At 35.5% G+C, this 20462-nt stretch overlaps 1 pseudogene; it reads left to right on the top strand.

Moving 5' to 3' along the window:
* The window catches only part of LOC115425610 (calcium-binding protein 7-like), a 39529-nt pseudogene extending 27285 nt beyond the window's left edge, over positions 1-12244 (top strand).
* Positions 12245-20462: the final 8218 nt, after the last annotated feature.

Genomic DNA, 20462 nt, shown 5'->3' with positions numbered 1-20462 from the left:
TTAAACCTTCCATTGTCAATTTGTCTCGCTCACATTTTTAAAGGGATTTATTTTATTTAGTTCAATTTTTTTTTTCTTTTTGGTATTCTACTGGTGGAATTTGTTTCTCCTAAGCCGCCAACCATCATATAAGTATGACTCAAGCGTTGATGCGCATAACAAATGTTGTCTTTGGTGCCTGGAACATTTCCTACTTTCATATCCTGCTCTCTCGTATAACACTTCAACTTTTTTTTTTTTTGTGTGTGTGTGTGTGTTTCCTGCAGAAATCCGCGAGGCCTTCAAAGTGTTTGACCGCGATGGGAATGGATTTCATCTCAAAACAGGAGCTGGAATGGCCATGCGTTCCCTGGGCTACATGCCAAATGAGGTGGAGCTGGAAGTCATCATCCAGAGACTAGACATGGACGGTGAGACACACACACACACACACACACACACGCATGATCAGTGGCTCCAGCTTGGTTTTATGACGCTCAGTCACAAAGGACAGATTGCGACTCTGGTTTTGTTATAAAACTGGACTCCATGCAGTTTATTGTGAAGCAACAATAAACACCAAATGTTCTTCTTTCCTGCAGGCGATGGCCAGGTGGACTTTGAGGAGTTTGTCACCCTTCTGGTCCGAAACTGACGGCAGCTGGGTTGCCAAGATAAGTTCAACGGCACCGACTTTGACTCTGTTTTTTGGAAGGTGCTTATTATTCTACACTGAAAAAAAAAAAAAAAAAAAAAAAAGTAAAAAAAAAATGATATTATTCCAGCAGCAGGGATGCCGAAAAAATACTGTTAAATAACGGAAAATAACCATCATAAAAAACTACAGTAATTTCCATAATTAAAATACAGATTTATGCCCTAACTTTACATGAGATTTTGCATATTTTTAACTTTTAATGTTTAATAAGAATATTTACATGTATTAAAACAATCAAATTACCTATAAATATACTTTTCAATGAGACCAAGTTGTATAATCCACTGATAAAAAAAAAACTGTATTTGGACAGTTTATCAGTGCTTATACATGTACACATTCACAAAAATACATTTATTCAACATTTTTGTTGTGAAACCTCCTGTAATTACGCAAGATATTTGTCAATTAACAAACAAGTCTTGTTAAACTTACAGAACAAATACTTCTTTAACAGTTAATTGTCAGTAATTTTACCTCATTTTATTGTTTTTTTGAACAGAATTAAACTTTAAATTAACAGTTTAATCTCAAAAATAGAAAATAAATATTTGAGGAAAATTATGATACATTTGCAATGTATTTTTAACCGTATTTTTCTGTGAAACGAAAAAAATTAAAAAAATGGAAATTTTTTGGTCATTCACAGTTACAGTTTTTTCATGTTATTTGTCTATTTGACATGTAAATCACAGTTTATGTCATTTCATTGATATTTTCCTGTATCTTAAAACACAGGAAAAATCCGTAAATTAAACGGTAAAAATTCTGCCAAATTACAGATTTTGTTTTTACAGTGTACAGCTCATTTCTTGCCTATTAGCCAGTGTCTCAAACCACAGACACAGAAGCATTAACGCACAGGCCACCGTACGACTTTAAGCAAAACTACTTCTAATTGCCACATCCAGCAGTTATTAATGGGCGGATTTTAATCTTGGAGAGCCCTCCTTAGAGCGGCGCGTCCTTCATCAGGAATCTGAGCTCACATCTCCTCCTCTTTGTGTGTGGCGGTGGTCTTTTTTTTCCTCAGAACATTCAAGTCAATTTGGGTAAACACTTTATAATAAGTACACACTATGAAGCATTAATTAAGCATTAACAAATACTGAATTTATCATTTATAAAGCATATTTCTGACATGAATACTCATAAGTATGTGGTCTATAAACACAGTTATAAATTGTTCTACTAATCATTCATAATCATTCATCATTCAATCATGCAGTTGTTTTAATATCCCATGTGCTCTGTCTTTCCTTTGGTAGAATAACTCAGACTTTTGTGAGTCTTTAGGCATTGTCAACCTTTAAATCTCATTTGTAAATGCTTAGATGGCATAGATAGTCCACACTTTAGATGAGCTCACACCATATATTTAATTAATGAGTAGTAAATGCTTTATAACTACCTGGAATATGACTTCCTGTATAAAGAACTGTTTATAGGAAAATAAATGTGTGCGTTAGCATAAAATACCCACTAAAATATTCACTACCATTAGTACATGGTGGAATAGTGTATGTGCAAGCATAAATGCACATCATAACTGGTTTGTAAGTGATGTAATACTAAATTTTTAAATGCTGAATCCGTAATTTATAAAGTATGAAATACAATCATTAAGCACATTGTAGATGAGCTTATTAATGATGAGTAAAACCATTATAACTGTGCTTATAAACCCTATACTGATGAGTATTATGTCAGAATATGCTTTATACATGATGAATTCAGTATTTGTTAATGCTTAACTAATGTTCTTATTAATGATGAGTAAAAGATTTATAACTGTGCTTATAATAATAATGGATTGGATTTATATAGCGCCTTTCTAGACACCCAAAGCGCTTTAACATTATTGACCCATTATTCATTCGCTCTCACATTCTCCCTCTGGTGGTGGTAAACTACATCTGTAGCCACAGTTGTCCTGGGGCAGACTGACAGAAGCGTGGCTGCCATTTTGCGCCTACGGCCCCTCTGACCACCACCAAACATTCATACACCAGTGTGGGTGGCACTGGAGGCAAGGAGGGTGAAGTGTCTTGCCCAAGGACACAACGGACTGACTAGGACAGAGCGGGATTCGAACCGTCAACCCTTCGGTTATTGGACGACCCGCTCTACCAACTGAGCCATGGCCGCCCCCATAAACCATATACTAATGATTGTTCATATCAGAAATATGCTTTACAATAGAATAGAATAGAATAGAATAGCCTTTACTGTCATTGCACAAAAGTTACAACAAAATTATAAATGATGAATTCAGTATTTGTTAATCTATAACTAATGTTCTTATTAATGATGAGTAAAACCATTATAATTGTGCTTATAAACCATATATTAATGAGTATACATGTCAGAAATGTGCTTAATAAATGATGAATTCAGTATTTGTTAATCCATAACTAATGTTCTTATTAATGTTGAGTAAAACATTTATAACTGTGCTTATAAACCATATATTAATGATTATACATGTTAGAAATATGCTTTATAAATGATGAATTCAGTATTTGTTAATCCATAACTAATGTTCTTATTAATGTTGAGTAAAACATTTATAACTGTGCTTATAAACCATATTAATGATTATACATGTTAGAAATATGCTTTATAAATGATGAATTCAGTATTTGTTAATCCATAACTAATGTTCTTATTAATGTTGAGTAAAACATTTATAACTGTGCTTATAAACCATATATTAATGATTATACATGTTAGAAAATGCTTTATAAATGATGAATTCAGTATTTGTTAATGCTTAAGTAATGCTTCATAGTGTGTACTTATAAAGTGTTACCGTCAGTTTCATATATATTATATAAATAACAGATATTAATTTATTTACAGACACCTCATTAGATAATCAACTGCTCACTTTGACAGTGGACTGGAAATTGAATGGGATGTAGCTCGTGTCAAAGCCGCCTTTGTTGTACTCGTGTGATAATGATTCCAGAGCGACTGTCAGAAAGTGAGACTCCAAATGAAATGTGAAATGCAGAGGGGGGGGGGGGGGGGGGGGGGGGGGGGGGGGTGGGGGGCTTATGGGATGGGATTGTTCGGTGCAGTGTACGAAGAAAGAAACAGCCCAAAGACACCTGCTGGGAGACTCCAAAAAAAACCCAGGGGATTGTTGCAAAAGGCTGCATAGTTTCACATACATTATATAACAGAATAGTAGTATAAAGCATGTGCTGCTGCAGTGATCGCACACCGCCTCAGTTCACACTGGTAAAACTCCAGCTCAGAAAATGACGAACAGAGCTGAGCTTGAGAGTGGTTTGGCAACTTCAGGAGGATTTACTTACTGAAATCAAGTCGAGACGGTGCTAGTTTGTTGAAGTGTCAGATTTACAGAGTTTGTTTAATATTTCTTTAATTTTACCCAAAAAAATGGCAAAAAAGGTGACTCTTCTCCATTATTGATCCAATATTAAGAGATCCACTGTATGAGATTTAGAGGAATCTTACAGAATTATAATATTAATAATTATCTTTCAATAGTATAATCAAAATAACTGTTTTTGTTACCTAAACAATTAACCATTTATACCTACAGACGGAGCAGAGCCTCATTGTTTCATTCACCCCTTGTTTGTACAGGTGCACAGACTTCTTCCTCTATTCATAAACTCTACTCTAAAGGAGTGATATTTATATATATCCTCCTGAAATCCAACAATGCATTTTTGTTCCTCTGTAGTAGACAAGAGTTTCATAGCTTTATTCAAACAAACAAAAAAAAAAAAAGTCCACTGCAAAGGACATTTAATTAAATAAAAATAAAAAACTGAAAAACTGTGACATTATACGGTTTCCAATCAAGGCAATTATGTAATGTAAAAAAAAAAATTAAAACTTTTACTTTCTGGGTCTCAGAAGGACCTAATGTTTATATCATTTGCATGTTAGAAATATTGTTAAAAAAAAAAAAAAAAAAGAGGATATGATATTGAGAATTGAAAATAAAAAACATTTAATTTCATATTTACTTTACTTGTCCATACGTGACGCTGCCATTTTTCAAAACTCTTCCTATTTAGGTATGATAAAGTATTTTTTTCCTTCTAACTAATTATTAGGTTGTAAAATAGAGGGTTTAAGGCGCAGGTGTCAAACATGCGGCCCAGCCAAAGGTTCCAATCCGGCCCACGGGATGAATTTGCAAAGTATAGGAGATATTAACAGTCAAGGGTGTCGAACCTCGAAAATAACAGCATAATAACCTAAAAATAATTAATTTTCTTCTTGGTTTAATGTGAAAAAATAATGACATTATGCCTATAAATAATGTCAACACCAATTTTTACTCTTTGATTTATTGCGAAGAACATTAAATTCTGATATCCTTTAATAATAAAACGTCAATAATCTGAACAAATATGACAACCATAAATGTCTAAAGAAAAATAAGTGCAGTTTTAACAATATTCTGCCCGTTTTGTGCCTTGGTAGATCTGATCTGTAAGGCACATGTAGAATCATAAATTGAGGATTAATATTGATCAAATTTTTCTTATTCTTCTTATTTTCTTCAGAAATTTCATTTTTTTCCTGGTTTATCGCATCCTTTTGTTTGGATAGTTTGTAAAATGTAAATGTTTTTCATAATTTAATGTTATTTTTTGGAGTTGTCATTGTTTATAGCTACTATGCCATTATTTTACTGGTCTGGCCCACTGGAGATTAAACTTGGCCGAATGTGGCCTCTGAAGGAAAAATGAGTTTGACACCCCTTGTTTAAGGTATACACTCAATACATTTTAGGATGAAAATGTCATTGGAACTTTGTAACTTTGCAGAAAACGGACGATAATTTTTGTCCATCCGTGAACAGGAATTTTGATATTTTTCATTTAAAAATATTTTAAACTAAATTTTGCCCTTTGAGTATGTTTAAAACCCTTTCATGGCATAGTGGTCACTACAGTGGACAGTTACTCTACAGCTTTAATCTTGTATATTCATGGGTTTTGTTGTTTTAGTTCCATATCAACCAACACAGTGGACACTTATGCATCATCTCATAAACTGCAATTCATACCATTATTGTAACTTTGCTGTTCTTGGTTGGTTGTTGAGTGGAAATCAATTATTAATATTTATTTTTTGCATATATCTCCATGAAGTGAGTAATAACTAATATTGGAATATGTTAAAATGTGAGAAAACATCAGATAGCTGCATTAAACATGGTTTCTTTCACTGTTTTCATGTCACTTTATGATATTGGGGTTTAAATACATGTTTCTTTGCTTCAAGAATAAAATTCATGGTGTAGCCGAGTGGACATTTTTGTAACTCCATGAAAAACAGGTTGATTTAAAAAAAAAAAAAAAAAAAAAAATCAATCACATTGTTTTTTTAATGCCTAAAGAGGAATAAAAACACTCAGGAAAAAAAAAAAAAATCTTGATCAAGGTTCTCATAATTCATGCATGAAAGGGGTTAGATGGCATTTAGACCTGTGTAATTATTGTAATATTTATCTTAAACTCACCTGGTTCAAAAGTTATGATCTAAAAGTAGTGGGCTGTCCATCTGTGACGCCCTTGACCACGCCCCAATGTAAAAACTAACACGTTCAAATGTAAATTGTACTTGTAATGTGGTAAAATACATTCATACAGACAACTCAACAACTGTGCGTTCACAATAGGAAACCTTCAGCTAAAACTGTTTTCATCCACTGCCATTTCTGCTGTTACTGTTCGCTTTATGTGTTGCGTGTACACTTGTATTCCGTATGCCTACTGTGTGTGTGTGTGTGTGTGTGTACGTGCAGATCTTCGCGTCGGCGCTTGTGCTTTTTCACACCCATCAGCTCCTGTCCACGTTAATGTTCAGTTAAAGTATGTGTAATGTATGCATGTGTATCTCCAGTGTGATATGCAGAAGCTGACGGTGGAGGAGCTGAAGAGGCTCCTGTACGACACCTTCTGCGATCACCTCTCTATGAAGACATCGAGAACATCATCATGACCGAGGAGAACCACATAGAGAACCCCGAGGACTGCCAGGTGGATATAGACAGTAAGGAAAAGCCCTCCTATATATATATCCTTGTGATGTGCTGAGATGTGAGACCGGTAATGTTGGTTTTAAACCCATAAGACCCAAACAGCCACCGACGACTAAAAGAATCTACACATTTATAATGTTAATACATGCTGATCCACTAATCCTATTAAAACATGTAAATAATTGGGGTGAAATACAGTTTATCGTCTTTCGTGGTCATCAGATATGACCCATTTGGATGTTAAGAGGCCTGTAGTTACCGTGGAAACACCTTCATCTTTTACAACACTGATTCACCAGTAAAACCCGTGGAGTTGGATCATGACAGTGGATGGAGACACTTGTTTTATTTCAGTTATGATATACAGGGGTTGGACAAAATATGGAAACCATTAAAAAATCACAAAATATAATTTAATATGGTGTAGGTCCGCCTTGTTGCGCAATTACAGCCTCAATTCTCCGAGGTATTGATTCATACAACTTGTGAATTGTTTCCAAAGGAATTTTAAGCCATTCTTCAGTTAGAATACCCTCCAACTCTTTTAGAGACGATGGCGGTGGAAATCGACGTCTTACTTGAATCTCTAAAACTGACCATAATGCTCAGTAATGTTGAGGTCTGGGGACTGTGTCGCCATACGAGATGCTCAACTTCATTAGAATGTTCCTCAGGCCATTCTTTAACAATTCTAGCTGTATGGATTGGGGGCATTATCATCTTGAGGTGAAGGTGTTTCCATTATTTTGTCCAACCCCTGTATTTTACCACAAAAGTCACTTTTCCTGCATTTTTTTCTGTTTTTGATATATAACCCTCAACTTTAATCTGAGCTTTAATGAACATCTTCATGATCAGTAAATTAAATATAAGAAAATACCTGATTTATACTGATAAAATACAAAATACAGAGGATACCGTTATAAATAAATGGTGATAAATCACTTAAGAAAGGTAAGATAGAGAAAATGTCATTTGGGAAGTGACATAAAAGTAGCACTGGTCTTTATGGGTTAATATGCATATATTATTATTATATTGATATTCATATAAAATAATTGCTATATAGGGATCATAAGGAATAGAGATTGGGGGTAGAAGTATATAAGTTTTTACTTCTTTCTACTCCTTCTGAGCATGTATAATTTCATTTCATTTATCTTATTGTTATTTATTATTATTATTATTATTATTATTATTATTTTCTCTTTGGTTTGCTTAACTTTTATGTACCAGTACTGATATGTTGTTGGTTGATTTTTGTTTGATTTCACTGTCTACATGTTTGAAATAAAGATTTCAATCAATCAATCAATCAGTAACCTTAGTGGCCAATTTTACAAGCAATGAATAAATTTAGAAAAACTTTCTAAAAAAAATAGAATAAAATCACTTTTTTTCCCCAGTTTTCTCTGTTTTTGATTCAATAACCCTCAACGTTAATCTGAGCTTTATAAAGGTCTACATGATCAGTGAGTTAAATACAGGAAAATTCATGATTTACACAGAAAAAAAAGCAAAATACAGAGGATATATTATAATAAATGGTGATAAATTAGTCAAAGCTGCGAATCACGGTGTAATCTGTAGCTATGTAATCACGGAAAGACTGAGTGATTCGTGATACTTGCGCCATCACCTGGTTTTACAGATCTGATGAAAATTGGTGACCAAAGCCTAGGGATGGGAATCGAGTAGCTCGATTCCTTGGAATCATTTGCCTGCCTGCTTAACGATTCTGCTCATCGATTCCGCCTTCGTTGCACATTCACGATAACATCACGCGTACGCTGCATTGTTTTGGTCAGAACGTGGCTACATGGCGTTGAGGCAGAAACGTCTGAACAGACGACACAGGTCCACTGGAACACTGTCAAAGCTTCCATTTCTTCAAAAGAGTGGAATCCCTCCAATATGCTCAAACATTTGTCCACAGTATGTGATTCATTTGATTCGCTACTTAACGACGATTGTAAATCTAGCAGCAGAGTGAACACCAGACTGTCATCCAGGCCCAGTTCCGGTGTGGGCAACAAACGTTGCACCCCCTCAGATACAGTTTCCAAAGGTGATGAAAGGAAATGAGGTGCACACAACAGGAGACGGGCAGAGTCAACCGGTTCCACGTAGTAGAAATGGTGGCGATAGTGGAATTAGTAAAGTGTCTTTAGTTTCACTTTCCCTGTACGCCCCCCCCTGAACCGGGCCCGGCATCATCTGTTTATTTGTACATACTGTATATGTTATATTTTCTGTGCAGATGGAAATATAAAAGACAGTTAATGCAAACACACCTATTTGTACTCTTTTATTCCCTCAGCCAATGAGAAATCAATAGGAGAATCGATAAGGAATCGAATCGATGAGCAGAAATTGATAATGGAATCGGAATCGTTAAATTCCTATTGACTCCCATCCCTACCAAAGTCATATGCAGCTTTAAGAAAAGGTTAAATAGAGAGAAAATTTGATTTGGGAACTGACACAAAAGTAGCAGTGGGCCTTTATGGGTTATCATACGGCAAAGTCTGCTTCTTGTATTGTAGCAGTAGACTGTTAGTGTTAAGTTGTTTAGTTGGAATCATTGAGTGCTTCTTGTTGCGTCATTATATGCAAATGTCCAGCAATAACATAGAGAAGGGCATCTTACAAAGGGCAGAGATGAAAATTTCTCCCATTAGCAGCCTCGATAGATTCGACCAACTGCAGCCAGTGATCAGCAGTTTATGAAACGCTATGCCCTTTTAGCAGCTGTTTCGTCATTCGAGCAACTGTGCAAAAGCAAATCGTGTCATTGTTCCCTGTCCCTATTGCTTTTTGTTCACCCATGAAAAAAAATGATGCGCTGCAAATGTGGAAAATCCAAAGTAAGCACAAACAGAGTGTGTTCTCAGTTTACAATGGAATGATATTATTTCACTGCAAAAATACCTCAGTTAATGTGACAAACTGGTGTTAACTGCAGATGGTTGTTCACGGTGTCGTTTATCCAGAGGGTTTAATGTGTCTTTTATGGTGTACAACTACAACATCAAGTCAAATGGTGCAATGTTGTTTTTTCTCTCCGAACAGCTATGACCTCTAGAGGAAATAAGGATAATCAAAAAGAAAAGTCACTTTAGTGACTGTGAAATATCCTTTGTTTTGACAAAGCAAGTTCCCTCTGAACCTTCGGTTTTCTTCAGCGCCTCTGTTCTTATTTCAGAAGCTGCAGCTGCGCTTTGATGTGTCCAAGTGTTTTTGGACGAGGGTTTTTTGATATGGCAGTCCACGTGCCAATCCATTTGTTTATTTTTCCAATCAGCTTTTCAATCTAAATGCAGTTACATACCATACAGGTGTGGAAAACAAATTTCCTCGGCTATGTTTGTCTCTTATAATTGTGTTCAAGTAATTGTAAGGATTCGTGATTAGCTCTGTCACTTGAAAACTACCATCAGACAGCATTCGAGGCGTTAAATAACTCCCGTGTAGAAAACTTTTATTACCCCCCCCCCCCCCCCCCCCAAAGGGAGGCAAGGGGTATTGTTTTTGGCTCAGTTTGTTTCTTTGTTTATTTGTTAACACTGTAGCAACAAAACTGTTAGTTGAATTCTTACCAAATTTGGTTTATAGATTGCCAGTGACCAAGAATAGATGTCACTACATTTTGGGAACAGTAGGTCAAAAATTAAATTTTTTTTTATTCTGAGATCTTTTCTTTTTTTCCATTTACTTATAATGGGTGAAATTTCAAATGTCAGTACCAGCAAAATTGTTGGTTGAATTCATACCAAATTTGGTTTGTAGATTGCCAGTGACACAAAATAGATCTGTTAACATTTTGGGAAAGGTAGGTCAAAATTCTAATCTTTTATGAATTTTTTTTTTTTTTTTTTTTTAACATATTTTTTCTTCTCCCATTTACTGATAATGGGTGAAATTTCAAATGTCTGTAGCAGCAAAACTATTGGTTAATTCAGCCCAAATTAGTATATAGATTGCCAGTGACCCAGAACAGATTTGGTTACAGTTTGGGAAAAGGAGGTCAAAATTTAAAATTTATATGAATTTTTTTTACATATTTTTTCGTTCTCCATTTACTTATAATGGCGAAATTTCAAATGTCTGTCACAGCAAAACTCTTTGTTGAATTCATACCAAAGTTGGTTTATAAATTGCCAGTGACCAAGAATAGATGTGATTACATTTTGGGAGCAGTAGTTCAAAGTTAAAAATTTTTATGAATTTTGAAAAAATCTTTTTTCCCCATTTACTTATAAGGGGTGAAATTTCAAACATCTGTAGCAGCAAAACTATTGGTTGAATTCATACCAAATTGAGTTTATAGATTACCGGTGACCAAAATAGATTTGGTTACATTTTGGGAAAAGTAGATCAAAATTAAAATTTTATGAATTTTTTTATATCTTTTTTCCCTCCCATTTACTTATATGGCGAAATTTCTAATATCTATAAAAACATCAAATTTGTTTCAATTTACTTCAAACTTGCCACATATATAGAGGCAGGTTGATATGCTGACATCAGCACATACTAGACATGATGACATCAGCTGGATCAAGGCCAAAATAAGCTTCAGTACGTGCGAGGGGCGGGGTTTGTTGTGCCTGGCACCATTTGTTGTCATTATTTTTTCTGCAGTAGATCACAGTCTGTGTTATTTTGGCATATAGAGCAGAATTACTAGTGAATAGAGGGATGAATATAATCTGAAATACAGCAACTTTTTTAATTTCCAAGTGCTGTTTAAGCCATAAATACTGTTTAATTTTTGTTTCCTCCCTCTGCCTCATCTTTTGCAGGTTCCAGCCCCACGCAGCAAGTCAAGCAAACCTGCGTTCGCAAGAGCCTGATATGCGCCTTTGCGATCGCTTTCATCATCAGCGTCATGCTCATAGCAGCGAATCAGGTGCTGCGAAGCGGCATGAAATAGGAGCTCCGGCATCTTCAGCCTTGACCACCACCTTAAGGCTGCCTTACAGAGAAATGACTGAAGATGAAGCTAAATGAATAAAAATAACAGACAATCACACTGCTATGGAACCGGCCGACATCTGACTGCTGAATACAGATCACCAAGGACACAACACGTGCAGGAAATTATCTTGGCAATGTCGCTGCGGAGACATGCTGACAGGTTTGCAGAGTTTCAAGGAGAACAGGACCTCACATACGACGAGACAGCTGAGGGTGTAAAGTGGTTAGCTGATAATACATATCACACTTCGTAATAGAACATTTAGTATCCATTAGCTATGTGCGTTTGAGCAGTGTTGCATTGAGTATGGTGGCAGCTATGTGACTGTCCAGTTTTGTATTTGTCCAGTGTACCATACGGTTATTGTAAAAAAAAAAAAAAAAAAAAAAAAGTAGAAAGAAATCTGTGAAATATTGTTGGAACATTGAAGAAAAAAAAACATTCCTGAGGAAGAAAAGTGGAAATATAGTATATGGTGCAACATTGTTCAACAACCACCTGGAAATAACAACAGCTTAGACAGTTAGATAATAAAGGGCTTTGGAGGGAGGTACATGTGAACGCTTTGCCGTGTTTGCAGGCTGTATTGGGAGCAGGTTCAAGCAGGTTACAGCTACTGGGGTAAAAGATGTTGAGGTCTACACGGACAGGTAACAGGGCTGGACAGCGGCTCAACACACAGTTAAGCACTCGACTCTGTCTCCACAGCGGGCTTTGCAGGCCTCAGAGGATGACCATCATCTATGCATGACGTGCATGGATTTAAACAGTCGTCTTGACACATTTGTAAAAGTTCTTCTTAATGTATTTATCACATGACTGTGTAATAGAGCTGTTTCAATTACTTAATGACAACTGTGAGCAATTGTGTGTTGTGCGGGGTATCAGCAATCACAACAAGAGTAAAGCATACAACTGCATGAAAAAGAAGGGCTGCTTCAAAACATGCTCGTGGGAATTCTTTTTGGGATCGCTGAAGCTATTACGGACCTTACGCCTCGCCGGGCGCCTGATGATCATGTCACAGCTGCCACCGAAAATCAGCCCAACATACAGTATGTGTCACTTGACCATTTAAAGAATATGCATCGAAAACAGATTGTTTGGTGGTGTGGATACAAATGTGAAGGGAAAGTTTTTTTTTTGTTGTTGTTTTTTCCTCAGTTTATGTCTGGATGTGCTGCTATAGAGCAATAAATGTAAAGTAAAATACACACATTTCACAATACTTTGAACTGACATGAAGACCTTCAACATGTAAGAACCGACGGGACTATTAACTGTTGGCCTTCATTAACTGAAGAGTTCTACAGCACTTTGCAAAATTAAGTAAAATTGCATTGCCGTTTGGCGTTGCTTTGGCATATAGTATTGTTTAAATAGGGGTTACCCTCTTTTTTTTCCGTAATCAGACAGATTGGAGGAGGCTGCCCGATGCATCGAGGTTTGACTGAGACCAGTGGTGTAAACTGTCGCAATAAAACATGAATTATATGTGAAACGGCATGACTTAAATCGGTTATAGTTTAGATTGAATTAGATGTGTGAGCATTCGGGTTAGATCTTTCACCATATTCTTTGTGTGTAAATACCTCCTATAACCAAAGCTTTGGAGGAATGTGTGATAACAGAACTGAGACGTATAATATGATTAGTTAATGCAACTGACATAAATTCTATAAAAGAAAACTAAAAAAAAATCAACCAGGTGTAAATCAATCGGTCCGTGTATCTTTTGGTAATTGGATTTTCTTATCAGAAACAAAAGAAAAAGTAGTGGTTAATAGATTTTTTGCTTTAAAATACCAGAATTAAATTTAAATTTCAAGGCATTTTCTTTTTCAGTGGCAAAACAGAAACCTAAACCTAATTAAAAACGATGGATTTTGTTTTCTCTTTAATAACAAAAAGAAGTGAATACCTTACAGAAATGGAAAAACTGAACCAAAAATGTCTATTTTTTTTCAATTTGTGAGACTGGATGCTGTCATTTGCAAGGAAAGAGTGCTTTGGATCACGAACAATGAGTTTTGTATGAATCTTCCAGTTCGTACGAATCTGGAGTTTGTAGACTTTGGGATGGAGCATGTCTGTTGATGTCCAGATTTCGTACAAACTGGAAGATTCCTACAAACCCATCGTTCGTAACAATCTTGTGACGTAGGCATTAGTGTTCCCTCCGTAAAATGGGCAATATCCAGGTCTCAGAAAATGAAAAAAAAAAAAATAAAAATAACAGGTGTTTTTTGGTCCGTTCTCCATTTCTGTCAGGTATTAACTTCTTTTTTGTTATTAAACAGAGAAAACGAAATCAGTGCGTTTTTTTTTTTAAATTTGGTTGATCTGTTTTGACGCTGAAAAAGAAAAAACACCTTGAAATTCATTTTAATTCTTGCGTTTAAAACAAAAATAATTAACCGCTACTTTTTCTTTTGCTTCCGGAAAAGACAATCCATTACCAAAAGATACCTGACCATCAATTACTACCATGTTCTGAGCAATAACCACCATCAGGAACGGTTCAACCCTCAAAGATGTTCTTTAAGACGCCCTCATTGGGAGGAAGACAATGCAATATATACGTAAATAATTCACACCTTCGGTTTTTTTATTGGCAGCTTCCATAACATGGATCCACACCAGAGCCAGCATCTCACAGAGGCAACAAAATTCGCCCATGTGGGGTAACGATTAGCTGATGCACTCGAGCAATTCGTCATAAGTGTTAACTCTGTGTGGAAACGCACTCAAAGAAAAAAAAAAAGAAAAAGATCACAATTAATAATACAGTACCTTTGTTTCCTTTGCACTTTAAAATGTGCTGCAGCGCACAAATACAACTCACCGCCATGATTGTTCGTTCATTTCAAGTTATACTTTAGGCTTAAAGAGTTACTTAAGCACAGATGGATCTATTTTTGTGATTAGAAAGTGAAGGAAGAGAATATTAAAGACTGATAAATGACACTGTCTTATTCATTTTCTATTCTATCATTACCAAGGGAACATTCTCATGGGGAATAAAGTTATAATGACTTAATTTCTTGCCTTATCCTTTGACACGCAGACGTACACTAATCATTTGTGTATCATTTATTATCAGAGCAAATGTACCAACCAAAATTTATTTTCTTTTTACAGACGATAAAAAAAACTGTATGAACTTGTTGATAGTCTACTGAATGTTCTCTTTCCATCGTACTGTACTTTGATACTTGTCTTTGGATCTTGCTAAAATGTTTATTGACCATGTGCTACCTGTTCATTGACTGTCACCCAATGTTCTTCTGTCTGTGAAATAGTATTCACATAAATAAAATCATATAACAACCACTCAGTTAGTTTTGATTTGTCAAGTCCTCAGTCACTCACGCATGTTGAGATGCTCGATAAAATATCAAGGATCAGTTTTGTGCTATTGAGTGACATCCTGACATTTCGAGATTGAAATCCATACAACGTGATGGATTTTCCAAGGTCTGCTGAGTTCATGGATCGCTTTTTTTCCCCCCATTCTCAGAAGCCCTTCTGCCTGGTTGAGTGTTTGGGACCCCATCTGTCACATTTATACCTACAAAATCACCTCTTACATCTCTTACGTCCGCTGGGCATGAACAGCTGGGCAGCCGCTTTTATACTGGGAGCCCATGACTTTATTTCAGGGCAATTCTTTGAAGCAGCAAGGTCTCGAAGCGCTTCTGCATTTATACCCTTTACTGGCAAGTTTGAAATTATAGTTTTCTAAAATATTTTGATGAATATGTGGTGCATTTATCAAGATAAAACCAACTTGGTCCAATGTTTTTGGAGATGTGTCATACTGTTAAATGCTCCCATTAGGGCTCAGATGGGCTCCATTCATTTATTTCACTCAAATACAGTGATAAGTCTAATTAGTACCCCACCCCTCCGAAGATGGCAGAGGTTATGTTTTCATCGGGGTTTGTTTGTTTGTCTGGCTGGCTGCTAGTAAGATATCTCAAAAAGTTAGGGACGGATTTTCATGAATTTTCAGGAATTGTTGATACTGGCACAATGAGCAAATGATTAAATTTTGGTGGTGACTGAGTGCTTTTCTAGTTTTTGGTTTGTTTTGTTTATTTGTTTGTAACACTCTAGCAGCAAAACTATTGGTTGAATTCATACCACATTGGTTTATAGATTACCAGTGATCCAAAACAGATTTGGTTACATTTTGGGAAAAGTAGGTCAAAATTCTAATCTTTTATGAATTTTTTACATTTTTTTTCTTCCTCCATTTACTTATAATGGGTGAAATTTCAAATGTCTGTAGCAGCAAATCTCTTAGTTGAATTCATACCAAATTGTGTTTATATGCACGCTGAAAGCTTATAATGCACACATTGCGAGCTGCTAATCACGCTAATGGCTTGCTATTTTACACTGTAAATATGCACGCTGAAAGCTTATAATGTGCATGGTGCTAGCCGCTAATCACACTAACGGCTTGCCATTTTTTACGGCGTAAATATACACGTTGAAAGCTTATAATGCACACAGTGCTAGCCACTAATCACGCTTATGGCTTGCTATTTTACATGGCATAAATATACACGCTGAAAGCTTATAATGCGCACAGTGCTAGCCACTAATCACGCTAATGGCTTGCTATTTTACGTGGCATAAATATACACGCTGAAAGCTTATAATGTGCACAGTGCTAGCCGCTAATCACACTAATGGCTTGCTATTTTACATGGCGTAATATACACGCTTAAAGCTTATAATGCGCATGGTGCTAGCCGCTAATCATGCTAATGACATGCTATTTTACACGGCATATATATACACGCTGAAAGCTTATAATGCGTACAGTGCTAGCCGCTAATCATGCTAATGGTATACTGTTTTACATGGCGTAAATATACACGCTGAAAGCTTATAATGCGCACGGTGCTAGCTGCTAATCACATGCTATTTTACACAGCATATATATACGCACTGAAAGCTTATAATGCGTACAGTGCAGCTAATGGCATGCTAATTTACGCGGTGTAAATATACACGCAGAAAGCTTATAATGTGCATAGTGCTAGCTGCTAATCATGATAATGGCATGCTATTTTACACTGTAATATGCACGCTGAAAGCTTATAATGCGCATAGTGCTAGCCGTTATCATGATAATGGCATGCTATTTTACACTGTATAAATATACACGCTGAAAGCTTATAATACACAGTGCTAGCCGCTAACCACGCTAATGGCTTGCTATTTTACACGGCGTAAATATACAAGCTGAAAGATTACAATGCGCACAGTTCTAGCCATTATTCACGCTAATGGCTTGCTATTTTACGAGGCGTAAGTATACACGCTGAAAGCTTATAATGTGCACAGATAACAGGCCAGTTAAAAGGCCTGTTATCTGTACACAGTTCATGATAACACGTAATTTACACACATACTGAGACCTTCCCTTCAGCTCCGTCATTGCCATAAGCAATAGCAGCCATTAAAGTGTCTCTAATGCAATATCTTGTCACGGAAACAGGAAAATAATTACTGTTCAATATTTGCAGCTTGAAAGGAACAACTCCTTCTTTTTATGTTGGAAATGCTGCTTCATCTTTGAGCTGCTGAAATTGAAAGTAGGCGGAGAAAGAAGATTAGGACAATTTCGAATGTGAGTAGGCAGGGAGTTTTTGTCATGAAACAGACATGAGCCAAGTTGTAAGTGTTGGAATTGTTGGCTCAGTTTGGTATAAATATTGGGGCATTATTTCTGTGTGTTGTTTGGTTTTTCTTCCAGGAAATAGTGTGATGTACATGACAGGGAGAGAACATTATTTTGGCTCACTATTATGCTAGAAAAAATAATGGATTTTCATTAAAAAAAAAAAAAAAAAGGAAGTTTCAAGTAACTACCCACAACAGTAAAATCACTCTGGTACATTATTATTCACATTTGCATTTTTGTGTGTCATCCCCTGAGTAAGTCACATCCTCCATTTCTGAATTCTTATTACAAATGCAACCCAAATAGCTTAGTGAATAAAAATATATAGCTCTCCTCTGAAAACAGAGGAGTGTCAAAAAAAATAAAAATAAAAAAATAAATAAAGGTTGCATGCTACTGATTCCTCAAATTGCTGAAAAAAGGAAATAAAGACAGAAAAAAAGCTGCATATCAAAATATAAGAATACAAATAAATCAAATAAAGGAAAAAATACAAGTTAATTACATTTAAAGGAATCCAAATCCGACTAAAGCAGGTCCAGGTTTAATCCTTCTGATATATTCTCATTAGATCATTGAAAGATGCAGCGTGTTACTGTTGGAGCCAGAGGTGGAGGTAGTTGGAAAAACTTTATCTCTGGTTTTATACACAGACACACCAGATAAATCTAAAGGCTCACAACATGATCAATGGCAGAGGAAGAAGGAAAAAACATGTTCTGACACAATCATCTCTTACACCTCTCACTTTTTTTTGTAACTTTTTCGTGACCTTATGGATGGTTTGGGACATTTATTAAATTTGATTAAATTAATTAAACCTTAATTTTGCATTACTATAGAGATGGAGTCAATATAAAGTAAAATGCTAGTGGGTCTAACATTAACATAATACATAATATAGTGTAATGTGGGACATGATGACATAGCAATGGGAGATAGTAGATTAAAAAATGTCATGACTGCACAATGAAGATGTATTAATTACTACTGGTTTAGTGCAAATAAAAAAGAAAAAAAAGTCATGTGGAGCTGCTGGATTATCTAGAGAGCAGATGAAAGAATCTTGCACCACAGCAAAGACCTGAATGAGGCTTTGCTTTGACTCATGGGATGCATGGTGGCAGCAATGGAGGTTAAAACACAAAGATTTTAATTTTGCCTTTTTTCCTCCATATTTCTTTATATGTATATTTTATACCTTGATATAAATGATCGATAACAACCAAAACCCTCTAATCACACAATGTATCAGTAGACAGAGATAGATAGAGAGATAGATAGATAGATAGATAGAGGATAGATAGATAGATAGATAGATAGATGAGAATAGATAGATATATAGATAGATAGATAGATAGATAGATAGAGAGAGAGAGAGAGAAGAAGAGAGAGGAGAGAGAGAGATAGACAGAGCTAGATAGATAGATATGATAGATAGATAGATAGATAGATAGATAAGAGAGATAGATATAGAGATAGATAGATAGAGAGATAGATATAGATAGATAGATTAGTAGATAGATAGATCGATAGATAGAGATAGAGATAGATAGATAGATAGATAGATAGATAGATAGATAATAGATAGATAGATAGATAGATAGATATATAGATAGATAGATAGATATAGATATATAGATAGATAGATAGAGACTTATTTCTGTCATAAGTGACAGAAATTCTTCTTTGACAGACTTGTATGCAGCAACACTAAAACACACAAAAAATTTTATTAAAACACATTGTTTTTAAACATATAAAACAGAAACAAGACCCCCCACCCCAACCCCTCAGACAGCACATTCCACAGTTACAGACTTTAATGAAGCAAAAAAAAACCACAATACACCAGTCATCATCATCCATCCATCCATCCATCCATTCTCTTCCGCTTATCCGGGGCCGGGTCGCGGGGGTAACAGTCTAACAGTCATCATCATTATACTATTATTATTCGTGTCGTACAGAATTTGAGGGTTGTAAGGCTCTTCCATTCAGAAACTGTCTGCCCATCAATAGTAGACTTTTCAGATCTGCAGGTATATAATTTAAGAAGGGTGACCGAACTTTTACAAATAATTCGTCCTTGCCCTTTACAACAGCTTGTAACCTTTCACGATGGAGGATATTACAGATCTCCCTGTACCAAAGTGTAACATTAGGTGGAAAGAGTTTTGATCCAGTTTTGCAGTATGCATTTTCGAGCAATTAGAAGGAGTTTTTCAAGGAGCTTATAATGTGATGTGGTGAGATGCAGGTCTCTAGAGGGAAGGCATAGGAGGAAAACTCCAGGGTCTTTATTAATTTTGATTTTAAATATCCCACTGACCACCAGTGAAATAAGTGTCCAAAATAAAAACAAACATTTAAACAAAACACATTAAAACAGCATTCAGGTGCAATAATGCTAAAAAGGAGGAGGGGCACAGTTAAAAACAGCATGTTCATTTTAGATTAGGGCTGCTCGATTATAGAAAAAAAAAAAAAAAAAAATCACGATTATTTTAGCAATAATTGAAATCACGATTATTAAAAACGATTATTTGTTAACCTTAAAGTTGTTTATTTTTTTCTTGCAAAACAATGTAAGATATACTCTTTAAATATAAATAAAGCTTTTAATCATTAAAACAAAGTATGTTCACTTTTGTACGAAAAAAAAAAAATCTTTGAATGCAAATAAGTATACTGTAAATTCAAGTATGTTTCCTTTTGTAAACAAATAGTGCACTGGAATTAAACTGCTCTAGACTTGCCATAGAGCGGAGGCAATAAAAAATTAAAAAAAAACTCACGTAAAGTGCAAATTATAAATTCAAGTATGTGCAGTGTAGTATGAAACATAGTAAATTACAGTGGCGTGCCATGAGGTTTCAGTTAGGTTAATACGGGAGTTGCAGCGTAAGAGATTCGGAGACTGAGATTGCATTGCGGACGAAGTTGTAGACGGAGATTTTTATGTGTTTTAGTTTTTCATAAGATTATGATAAAGGTGGCGGTGGTTAAACTTTAGATGGTTAAAAAGGTTTGCTGTGTTACGCGG

This window comes from Sphaeramia orbicularis, chromosome 9 (genome assembly GCF_902148855.1).
Source record: "Sphaeramia orbicularis chromosome 9, fSphaOr1.1, whole genome shotgun sequence".
Lineage (NCBI taxonomy): Eukaryota > Metazoa > Chordata > Actinopteri > Kurtiformes > Apogonidae > Sphaeramia > Sphaeramia orbicularis.
Note: the sequence above shows the minus strand (reverse complement) of the source record. Positions and strands in the feature narration are given on the sequence as shown.